The sequence below is a fragment of the Myotis davidii genome, unplaced genomic scaffold (assembly GCF_000327345.1).
Source record: "Myotis davidii unplaced genomic scaffold, ASM32734v1 scaffold235, whole genome shotgun sequence".
Lineage (NCBI taxonomy): Eukaryota > Metazoa > Chordata > Mammalia > Chiroptera > Vespertilionidae > Myotis > Myotis davidii.
In genome coordinates, this window is record NW_006287462.1 from 5,171,224 (window position 1) to 5,181,268 (window position 10,045).

Below are 10,045 nucleotides of genomic sequence, written 5' to 3' on the forward strand. Positions count from 1 at the left end.
AAAACCATGTTTTACATTAGGAAATGAATGGAGTACAAGTACCCAAGGCAGCAGAGAAAAGAGTGTTTATTGAATGAGGTAGGGAAAAAGCCAGGAGTGTTTGGTGGTGAGGAGGCCTGGGAGAGACAAGGGATTGGAAAGGAGGGAGTGGTTTACTCTCCTGCTGCTGAGACCTTGATTCAGGTCAAAGGAGAAAATGTCTTTTAGGCAATATTGGAATTTAAGAGGAGAACCAGTAAAGCATGGCGTCATTAAACCATAGCGGAAGGACCTGCTGAGAATATTGGAAAGGGAGAAATCAAGGATGAAATCTATGACAATTCTAGCATTATTGCCAATGTTGACAGCGAAATTTACTGAGCTCTGACTATGGGTCAAGTACTATTTGAAGGGTTTGACATATACTAGTTCATTTACTCTTCATGCAAAACTTTGGAGTAGATACAATTACTATTTTGTAAGTAGGGAAGCTAAGGGTTGGTAGACGTTCATTAATCTGCTTATGATTTTAGCTTATGTTGGTGTATCTCAGAGTCAAAATCATGGGTCTCAGCTCTTAACCCTTTAAGAGTTTTCAGTGAATTAAAAGAGGCCAGCTCGTAAATGGCTAAGCTATGAAGATAAAGGGAATGGGTACAGGTTACTCACAGAGGGAGCTTGGACTATCAAAGGGAAGAGAAACTGGGATGGTGGTTAAAGAGGTTGGGATTGAATTAGGTTTTTTAGGAAAAGAGGGAACTTTTTGTGCTACCAGCAGAGAGATGAGGGATATTATGAGCCAAGGGGTAAGGTTGAGATAAAGGCAACACCCGGGGATGAGAAAGAATAGGATCCAGAGCTTTGATAGATGAAAGAGGAAGTATATTTTTTCCTTTTGAGCTGGCAGGAGAAGATGAAAAGGTAGGTGCAGGTATGGTATATAGAGCAATGTGTCCAGTGGAAAGTTGAGCAAGATGGTCTCAATCTCAGTATGACCCCAACAGTGAGGTCATTGGGCTATAATATGGGGGTGGGAAAGTCTGGGTGGAATTACTTGTGAGCACCATGCAAAAGTCATTCTAGTTATTTATTTATTTATTTATTTATTTATTTATTTTGGTGGTTTTATTTATTTATTTATTTTAAATTTTCGCCTCCCACCCCTAAACCCTCCCCGGCCTTCCCGCTTTAGTTTGACAGTCCGTTCGATGCTGCTCTGCCTCTGTATCCATTTTTGTTCATCAGTTTATAATGGTCTTTATTATCCATAAATGAGTGAGATCATGTGAAGTCATTCTCTTTAGGAATGGGGAATTAGTGGAAAATGGGGAGAATGATGGGAAGAATCCCTTCCTTACCCCCATCTCCTGTGGCACCTCTTTTGTTTCAGGATCAAGTATAAGCCATAGTTCTGACACACAGGTTCCTTACCATCTGGGCCATGCCTACTTTGGCACCTCATTTCCTACCACCCCCTCCTCCCTCCCTGCCTGCCCCCTGTGCTCAGCCCTTACAACTTTCCCTCTTTGTTCAAAGAAACCTTTGTACAGGCCTTTCTGTCTGCCTGGAGTGCCCTACTTTATCTCCTTCCTTTGGGGAATCCCTTCTTATCCTTAGAACCAACTCAAATGTCAGCCCCTCAAAGGCTTTCCTTGACTGACTTGGGCAGAGAGTGTTCATTCCTTTGCTCAGATGCTGCGCAGAATCATGCTCAGGAACATGAACTCTGCAGTCACACGACCTGGGCTCAAGTCCAGGCTCTGCTATTTACTTGCTTTGTGTCCTTGCACAAGTTACTTACCCTCCTTGTGTCTAGGTTTCCTTGACTTTAAACTGGAGATGATAATAATCGGACCCACCTCACTGAGTTGTTATGAGGATTAAATAAATTAATATGTGACAAGCATTTAGAACAGTGAGGGCATATGGTAGTTGGTAGATGAATGTGAACTATTTATGAATCAACTATTGCTTCAGTCATGCAATTTGCATGTATCGCTTCCTCCATGTTCCTATGGATCTCTTTCCATGTTTCTCTATCAACACCTACTACATTGTAATGTTTTAGCTTTCCCTCTGGATTGTGGATTCTTACTGGGTAGGCTCCAGATCTTCTTGTTATTTTAGTCTTACACCTATTACACTGCCTGGCATGAAGTAGGTATTCAGTAGATGACTGATTGGTTGATAGCTAATTCTTGCTGAGATGTTTACAAAGAGTTTCAATAGAATCTTGATTTGACTTTTCTAGCTACCCCAGGAAGGAGACAGAAATAGCAGTTAATTTATTCTCAGTAAATGTGAAAAATAAGAGCAATTCTATTCTGCTTTATTTTACAAGTCAGGTATAAAATACGCAGAAATTTTCTTCTTGTTAAATAAGTCAAATATGATCAGAAGATAAATGGACATAATGAGCCAGAAATCTTCTCTAGAGACTTAAAGAGAGGTGATGTCCATTTAGTGTTTATAGGAGGAAATCACAACCTTCTGTACCTGTTTTGTACAACAATTGAGAGAAAATATCCATGCCTTTCAAAAGTTGAGTTTTTTTCAGTTGCTCAAATCTAAAGACCAGTATTTTGTCAGCCAATAGAATCTCCTCTTAAGGTCATATAATAAGCTTTCAAAAATTTAGTTAAAATCTCCAGTCCTTCAGTTTATTAATAGTCTGTAGTATATCCACCAGATTGCTTAACAAAACAACACTGAAGCTTAATGAAAACATTTCTGAAATACAATTTGTTTAAATGGTAATGATCAGGCTGAGAGAGTGATTCTTGGCAGTCTTTGCCTGTTCATGGCAATTACATAATAACGGTAACGCAGTAATTAGTGAAGTATAACACCATGCTACATAATGTGTTACATGATAAACACATCATAAAAATGTTTTCATAAGTTGTGTGGTTTTCTTTACTAGACTTTTTTTATACTTCTTCATATTTCAGTTATTTGAGTTGTTTAGAGCTGTGCCATTAATATGGACAAACTCAGAAACATAATTACTGTTTAGTTCTTTGGGAAAGAAATCAAAATATAGATGAACTTCCTCAGTAATTACTTGAATAAAATAGTGTGATAATACATCATGATGTTCTCTTGCTTCTGCTTTGGGTTTAATAGCTAAGGTACACGAAATCTTTTCTCTTCCTTTAAAACCATCAAAGTTTTGATAAATCATCCATTCATTGAATGTTTTTATCTGACACTTACATGTCCCTCCAACAAATATTTTGGTTAGTCATGGAAGTGAATTAACCCTAGACCATAAAGCAGGGGAAGAGTCTGATATTGGACTTTCCTGAAAGGCTCACAAGGTATACTTGGTGACATAATTGCCAACATAAGTACTTCTGAGGATCCCCTTGAATGGGGAGATTCATTATGCCCCCTTAAAATCATGGGGTTATCTCATAGTTTTGCCCATGTGCTACAGTTAGTTTTTTGGTGTTTTGTTGTTGCTATTGTTTGTTTTTTGCTTGTTTTTTTTTGTTGTTGTTGTTGATTTTGTTTTTTTTAAATCCTCACCTAGGATATTTTTTTCCACTGATTCTTAGAGAGAGTTATTGGAAGGGAGGGAGGGCAGGACAGAAAGATAGAGATAGAGATAGAGATAGAGATAGAGATAGAGAGGTAGAGAGATAGAGAGATCCACTTATTTATGCATTCATTGGCTGATTCTTGTATGTGCCCTGACCCTGGATAAAACCCTTGGCGTACTGGGATGATGCTCTAATGAACTGAACTCGAGAGACACAATGATTGGTTGCCATCCGCACATACCCCGACCAGGATGGAATCTACAACTCAGGTACATCCCTTGACTGGGAATCAAATCTGTGACCCTTCAGTTTGTGGGCCGATGTTCTAACCACTGAAAAACTCAGGCCATGGCTGCTCATTTGTTTTTATGTTGAATGCCTTCAGGGAACTGTAGGAGCTTTGTCTTTTGCTGTGCATGAGATGGGAAGGCATTGGGAGTTTTGAGTACAGTAGTAGCAAGATCTAACTTTACAGGATTACCCTAGCTACGGTGTTGAGAATAGATAGAAGGGAGGTGAAGGTGAAAGCAGTGAGGCTATTAAGAGAGTCTTAGCTAGATATAAGATGATGCAGTAAGGTAGTAGAGTGACAGCAGTGAGAAGTGATTGGGTTCTTGCTAAATTCCAAAAATCAACAGGATTGGTTGGTGGGTATGCTTGGGTGTGAAAGATCAGGATCAAGCAAGACTAAGCTGAACAATTGCAAGAATGGAGTTGCAAGGATTAATTGATCAGTCAGTCAGGATCCAGGGGGGATGGTTAGTGAAGAGTTTGGGCAGTCACTTTTCACTTCCCCTGCTCATGCACTTGGGAGATGGTAGCTGATTCTTGGCAGCTATTTTTTTTTATAACAATGGATTATACTGTCATGAAGGGAACAGTAATTAGCAGTCTTTGGAGTTAAATATACAATGTTTGATATTGTAGACACATCATAAAGATGATGCGGAGAGGAGTTGTTGAGACAGGTCATCCAAAATCTCAATTCCAAATGGGAGGTCCTACTTTTCTGATTTGTAACTGCTGGCTTAGTTTAGTAAATTTACTAAAAATTACTCTGCATATGAATCACATGGACGTCTTTTTAAAATGCTGGTTCTGATTAAGTAGGTCTTGGAAGGAGTGGGAGAAATGAGAGTGTTTTTTAATATTAATTTTAGGTGAAGATGCTGCTGCTGGTTTAAGGACCAGACTTTTTAGTGGCAACCTCCTGGTTGAATTTCTGGAATCTATTCAGAATAGCTGTTGACCTTCCTAACAAAGATCCAGGAGGCTCTGTACTCAATGACCTGGGCTTAGAAGAATGGATGGCATTTGATCAGTAGAGAGCAATGTGAAGGCTATGCTAGGACCTAATGGACGGACACATGAAAGTGGGGAGGGAAGGAAGCAAAGGATGGGGAACAAAGGTGGAAACAAGCACCTTCTTCCAAATGCATGGTGCCTATTTCTGTCTCCAGAATTGGGAGTCTAAAAGATTGAATTTAATCAGACTGCAAGTTGGAGCATTTTGATTAGCATGCTGACATTGGATTATTAAGTCAGCTCTACTTGAAATTTTTTAGTGACTATGCATCACATGCAAGACAATTTTAAATAGTATATGGGCCTTTTAGGTGGTCTGTGTCCACCAATATTTTCTTATAATCTTAATAGTTACATTACCTTCTATTGGTGGTAAAAGTTTAGATCTCTGCTTCCTTCACCAGTCTTTGAGCTTTCTGTATATGGCGGTCGTGTCTCATTTGAGTTTCTATCTCTAGGCCCCATTCATCATCATTGCTCAATACATGGAGAAGGGCCTCGGTTATCTTAGCCAGAAATTCTGTAACAAATGTAGCTGAACTACCTTAGGTTCTCAATGTTAGCACCATTTGCACTAGAACATACTTTTAACAAAAATGTAAAGAATGACCTGGGGGAAAATGTTTTGAAAGCCTTCTAGTCACTTCTTGGTGAATAGAGGTTAGTTTTATAGAAAATATTAGTGATATTTTGAGAATATAAATAGGTCTACTAGATTCAGGAAAGCAAATCTAAAGTGTTTAAAGTCTGTGTTTAAAATCTTAGCTTTTAAAAAGGCATCTTTGTTAATTTCTTTATTTTGGAAAAAAAAGGTATTTGCAAACAGTAAAGAACTACTTTTTATTCATTTTGTCACTTCCCCTCAAATAAGAGTAAGAGGATACTAACAAAGGAATTTCCTTCCTTCCTTATTTTTCTAGGCAGTCTATTATATTGGCTTGTGAATTGCCTTTTTAGTGGGAGTGGTAATGATGTTTTATAATAGAACTGAAACTCTGGTTTGCAAGGAAGAGTTGGGACCATTTAGTTTTCTTAGACTGCTCTTTAAAAAACAAACAAAAAAACCCAAAAAAAATGCCTCATTTTTGTGATGATTAAAGTAATATGTATTAATTGTAGAAAGTTTTAGGAAAATAGGGAAATATTTAAAGAAGAAAATAAAAATCACATCTGATTCTGAGATAGCATGTTGACATTCCCCACCCCCCACCCCTCCTCTTCCTGCCTCCTGCTGTATCTCTGTGTCTGGTAATGTCTTTGGTTTTGGAAGCAGGGTAATGTTGGCCAAATAGAATGAATTGTATCTTTCCTCTTCAGTTGTATGGAAGAGTCTGTGTAGGACTGCATTATTTCTTCCTTAAGTATCCTATATAATAAAGAGGTAATATGCAAATTGACCATCACTCCAACACACAAGATGACCACCACAAGATGGCCAGCAGGGGAGGGCAGTTGTGGGCGGGGACCAGGCCAGCAGGGGAGGGCAGTTGGGGGTGACCAGGCCAGCAGGGGAGAGCAGTTAGGGGTGACCAGGCTGGCAGGGGAGGGCAGTTAGGGGCAATTGGGCCGTCAGGGGAGCAGTTATGTGTCGATCAGGCTAGCAGGGGAGTGGTCAGGGGTCATCAGGCTGGCAGGCAGAAGCGGTTAGGGGTAATCAGGCAGGCAGGCAGGTGAGTGGTTGGGAGCAGGCAGTCCTGAATTGTGAGAGGGATATCTGACTGCTCATTTAGGCCCAATCCCACCAGTACATCTCCCCCCCACCCCCCCAACCCCACATGAATTTTGTGCACTGGGCCTCTAATTTTGTATAATTTACCAGGCAAGCCTTCTGGGCCTGGCATTTTTGAGGGGTGTGGAGGGGAGGAAAGGTTATTTGTTCCTTTGCTGAATGAACTTTGATTGTTTGTACAAGGAATTTTTTTGGTTCATCTAAGTTGGTAAATTTATTGCCACAAATTTATTTATACTATTTCTTTGTTATCCTTTTCATGTCTGTAGAATATGAAATGATGTCATCTCTGTCTTTCCTGATGGATAATTTGTGTTTTTCTGTTTTTGGCTAAAAACCAGAGATTATTAATTTTATTAGCTGAAGATTTATCAACCTGGCTGAAGGTTTACCATTTTATTGCTTTCAAAGAAACAGCTTTTTATATTATTGATTTTTCTCTATTGCCTTTTGGTTTTCTATTTGATTGATTTCAACTCTGGTATAAAGTATTTTTTCATGTTTCTTCCTGCCTAATTTGGGTTTCATTTGCTTATGTGGAAGCAGAAATCATTGATTTGAGATGTTCTTTTCTGATTTAGATGTTTTGTGTTACATATTTTCCCCAAATACTACCTTAGCATCTTTTCATACATTTTTATATTGCCATATTCCTTCACTACAGAATACATTCTAATTTCTTTTGGTTCCTTCTTTAATCATGGGGTTGTTTAGATTTATATTACTTAGTTTAAAATTAGTTGTGGATTATTACAGAAATATTTCTGTTGTCAATTTCTGCTTTAATTTCTTTGTGGTCAGTCAGATAACATACTTTTTTGTGAATTGAATTCTCATAAGTTTATGGAGATTTGTTTTTTTTAACCCCCAAATTGATCTATTTCAATAAATTTTCATTGTGAACCTAAGAAGAGAAATGTGTATTCTGCTTTGTGAATTGGAGTATACTAGAAATGTCAATTAACTTCATTTGGTTAATAGTGTTGTTCAACTCTTCTTTATCCATATTGATTTTCTGTCTGCTTGTTCTATCAGTTTTCAAAAAGAGATATTACATCTCTGACTCTAGTTGTGAATTTGTCTATTTCTCCTTGTAGGTTCATCTATTTTGGCTTATGTATTTTGAAGCTTTTTAAAAAAAATTAGGTATAAAATGTTTTGGATTATTGTGTCTTCCTGATGAGCTAAACCCCTTGTAATTGTGAAATGAATATCTCTGTCCTTGAATTATTCTTTGTTCTAAAAGTTCCTTTGTCTGACATTACTGTAACTTCTCCAGCTTTCTTTTGATTAGTGTTAGCATGGTATATCTTATTCTATTCTCCTTTTCAACCTATTTCTATTTTATATTTAAAGCTCATTTCTTATAAGCTTCATATAGTTGAATCTTGCTTTTTTATCCAATCTGACAATTTCTGTCATTTAATTGGGGATGTTTGGGCCATTTATGTTTAATGCACTTATTGATATAGATAGGTTTAAGTCTACAATATTACCATTTGCTTTCTATTTATTACATGTTCTGTATTCTTTTTTTTTTTGCTTTTTTTATTGTTAGAGTATTTTTATGATTTCTTTTTATCTCTTTCCTTGGCTTATTGACTATAACTTTTGATTTTGCTATTTTAGAGGCTGCTTTAGCGTTTATAGTCTGCATATTTACATGGCATGTTGTAGATGACAAGGAAATAGTGAATGAACAAAGGGATGCCCCAGTACCTAGGCCAAAGGGCAGCTGAGAGCCAGGGGCATCAAGATTGGCCCTCAGTCCTGTGCTGTCACAGTTCATTCTTTCCTGCCTTTATTTTCCTTTTTTACACTATGTCATTGTGGATATTAGCTTTAATCTTTCTGTCTTAATGTTAGGGGTCTGTGTCTTCCCCTCTTGCCCCTTTAACATTTTAACAAATGGATACTTCATCCTTAGGTGGCACTTTCTGCAGGTTTTTTTGAAAGTGTATGGATTGGATGCTCAGGATGAAAGAGGCTGTGGCCTTGACTTAACATGACCAAAACAGAAGAGTAACGCTTTTATCGGGAAGAACAGATATTTTTAAAGGTAGTGAATAGAAAAAAAAACAACTTCAAAGAAATGCTCTAAATTTAAGATCAGCTGATCGAAGCAAAACTACACATGGAATGGAAATTCAGACCTAACAGATTTTCCCCATTCTTAACATGCCACCGGTTGTTTTAAGGTTCTTAAGAATATATACATTTAATCACTGTGCTTCCTGACTAAAAAAGAAAAATTTATGCCCTCTTTTTCTTTTTCTTCTTTTCCAGCAAGTAACCGGCAGGAGCTTTGGTGACAAAGATTTTCGGACAGGGTTAGAAAACGGAATCCTTCTCTGCGAGTAAGTATAGTCTGCATCCCGTTGGTTTTTATTCAAGAGAAATGATTAATGCTATTCAGTTAGTAGGTAAAACTTCCAGTGTTCTGTTTGGAATGTAATCAGTTTGAATCTGAAAATAAGAAAAAAAAATCACTGGGCTAAGCAGTAAACATAAGTAGGCGAGGGAGTTGGTGTTCAGTAGGGCGGTGGGCACTGTGGCAATTTCAGATGAGATAAGGGAGGAGTATCTGGTAGCTGCTGCCCAGCTCCAACCCACTTTCACCAGGTGAGAATCTGGGCCCAGGTAATTGGATGGATGTGGACTGAATTGTGATAAAAGTAGAAGCTTTTCTCCTCTTGTCCCCCTCCCCCAAACCCCCAGACAAAAGCAGTGTGTGCCAGGTGCCAGCAGTGCTTCTGTTTACTCACAGCAGCTTCAAACATGCCAGGTGATGTTCCTTGCTGGGCCTGCTCCCTGAGCTGGTTGGAATATGTTTAATTTGCGCTGCTGGCGACATTCAAATATGAACAATGACTGCAGTGTTAATGTCTATATTTTGAGCCTGGGCTTTGTCACAGGGTGCTGCTGTGAGGATGGCATCAGGCACTTCCTCTGAAGTAGTTCTGGACCAAGATAAGCTAGAACCTTAACAGTCATGGTGGGCAGACATACTTCACACCCAGATTTCAAGTTTTGAATTTATTTAATAGGTTCTGTCATTTCGGTACTGGTTTTGTTTTATTGAGGTGAGATGTATAGACATGCAATGCACAGCTCCCAAATTTATTCCGATGAGTTTTGAAAACAGTGTACATGCATGTAACCTACACCTGATCACGATAGAGAAGAGAAAGTTCTCTCATGTCCTTCCTCCTCCATCCCAACCATCTACAGAAAAGCACTGTTCTGATTTCTATCATCATAGCATCTACTTTATCTCATCTTGAGCTTTATGTAAATGGAATCACATGGAATCCACTCTTAATATTAGCAACTTCAGAATATTGTTTGGGGCCCACCCACCATTGTAGCTGAAAGAACATGGATTTCGGAGCCTGAGAACTAGACACTCAGTTCCTTACTTCACCCTTTAAGTGAACTGACCTCCTCTAGTCTCTCCCCTCCCTCCCCGCGCCCCCCCCCCCCCCCC

General features: G+C 38.6%; 1 protein-coding gene across 6 annotated transcripts in view; it reads left to right on the plus strand.

The window, feature by feature from the left end:
- Positions 1-8,845: 8,845 nt before the first annotated feature.
- The window catches only part of LIMCH1 (LIM and calponin homology domains 1), a 191,889-nt gene continuing 190,689 nt past the window's right edge, over positions 8,846-10,045 (plus strand). For 5 of the 6 annotated variants that reach the window (XM_015561044.1, XM_015561049.1, XM_015561051.1 and 2 more), the window contains exon 1: positions 8,846-8,915. The gene's annotated coding sequence lies outside the window, so the exon portion shown is untranslated. The remainder of the gene's footprint in view (positions 8,916-10,045) is intronic. The other variant, XM_015561048.1, reaches the window with a different exon arrangement.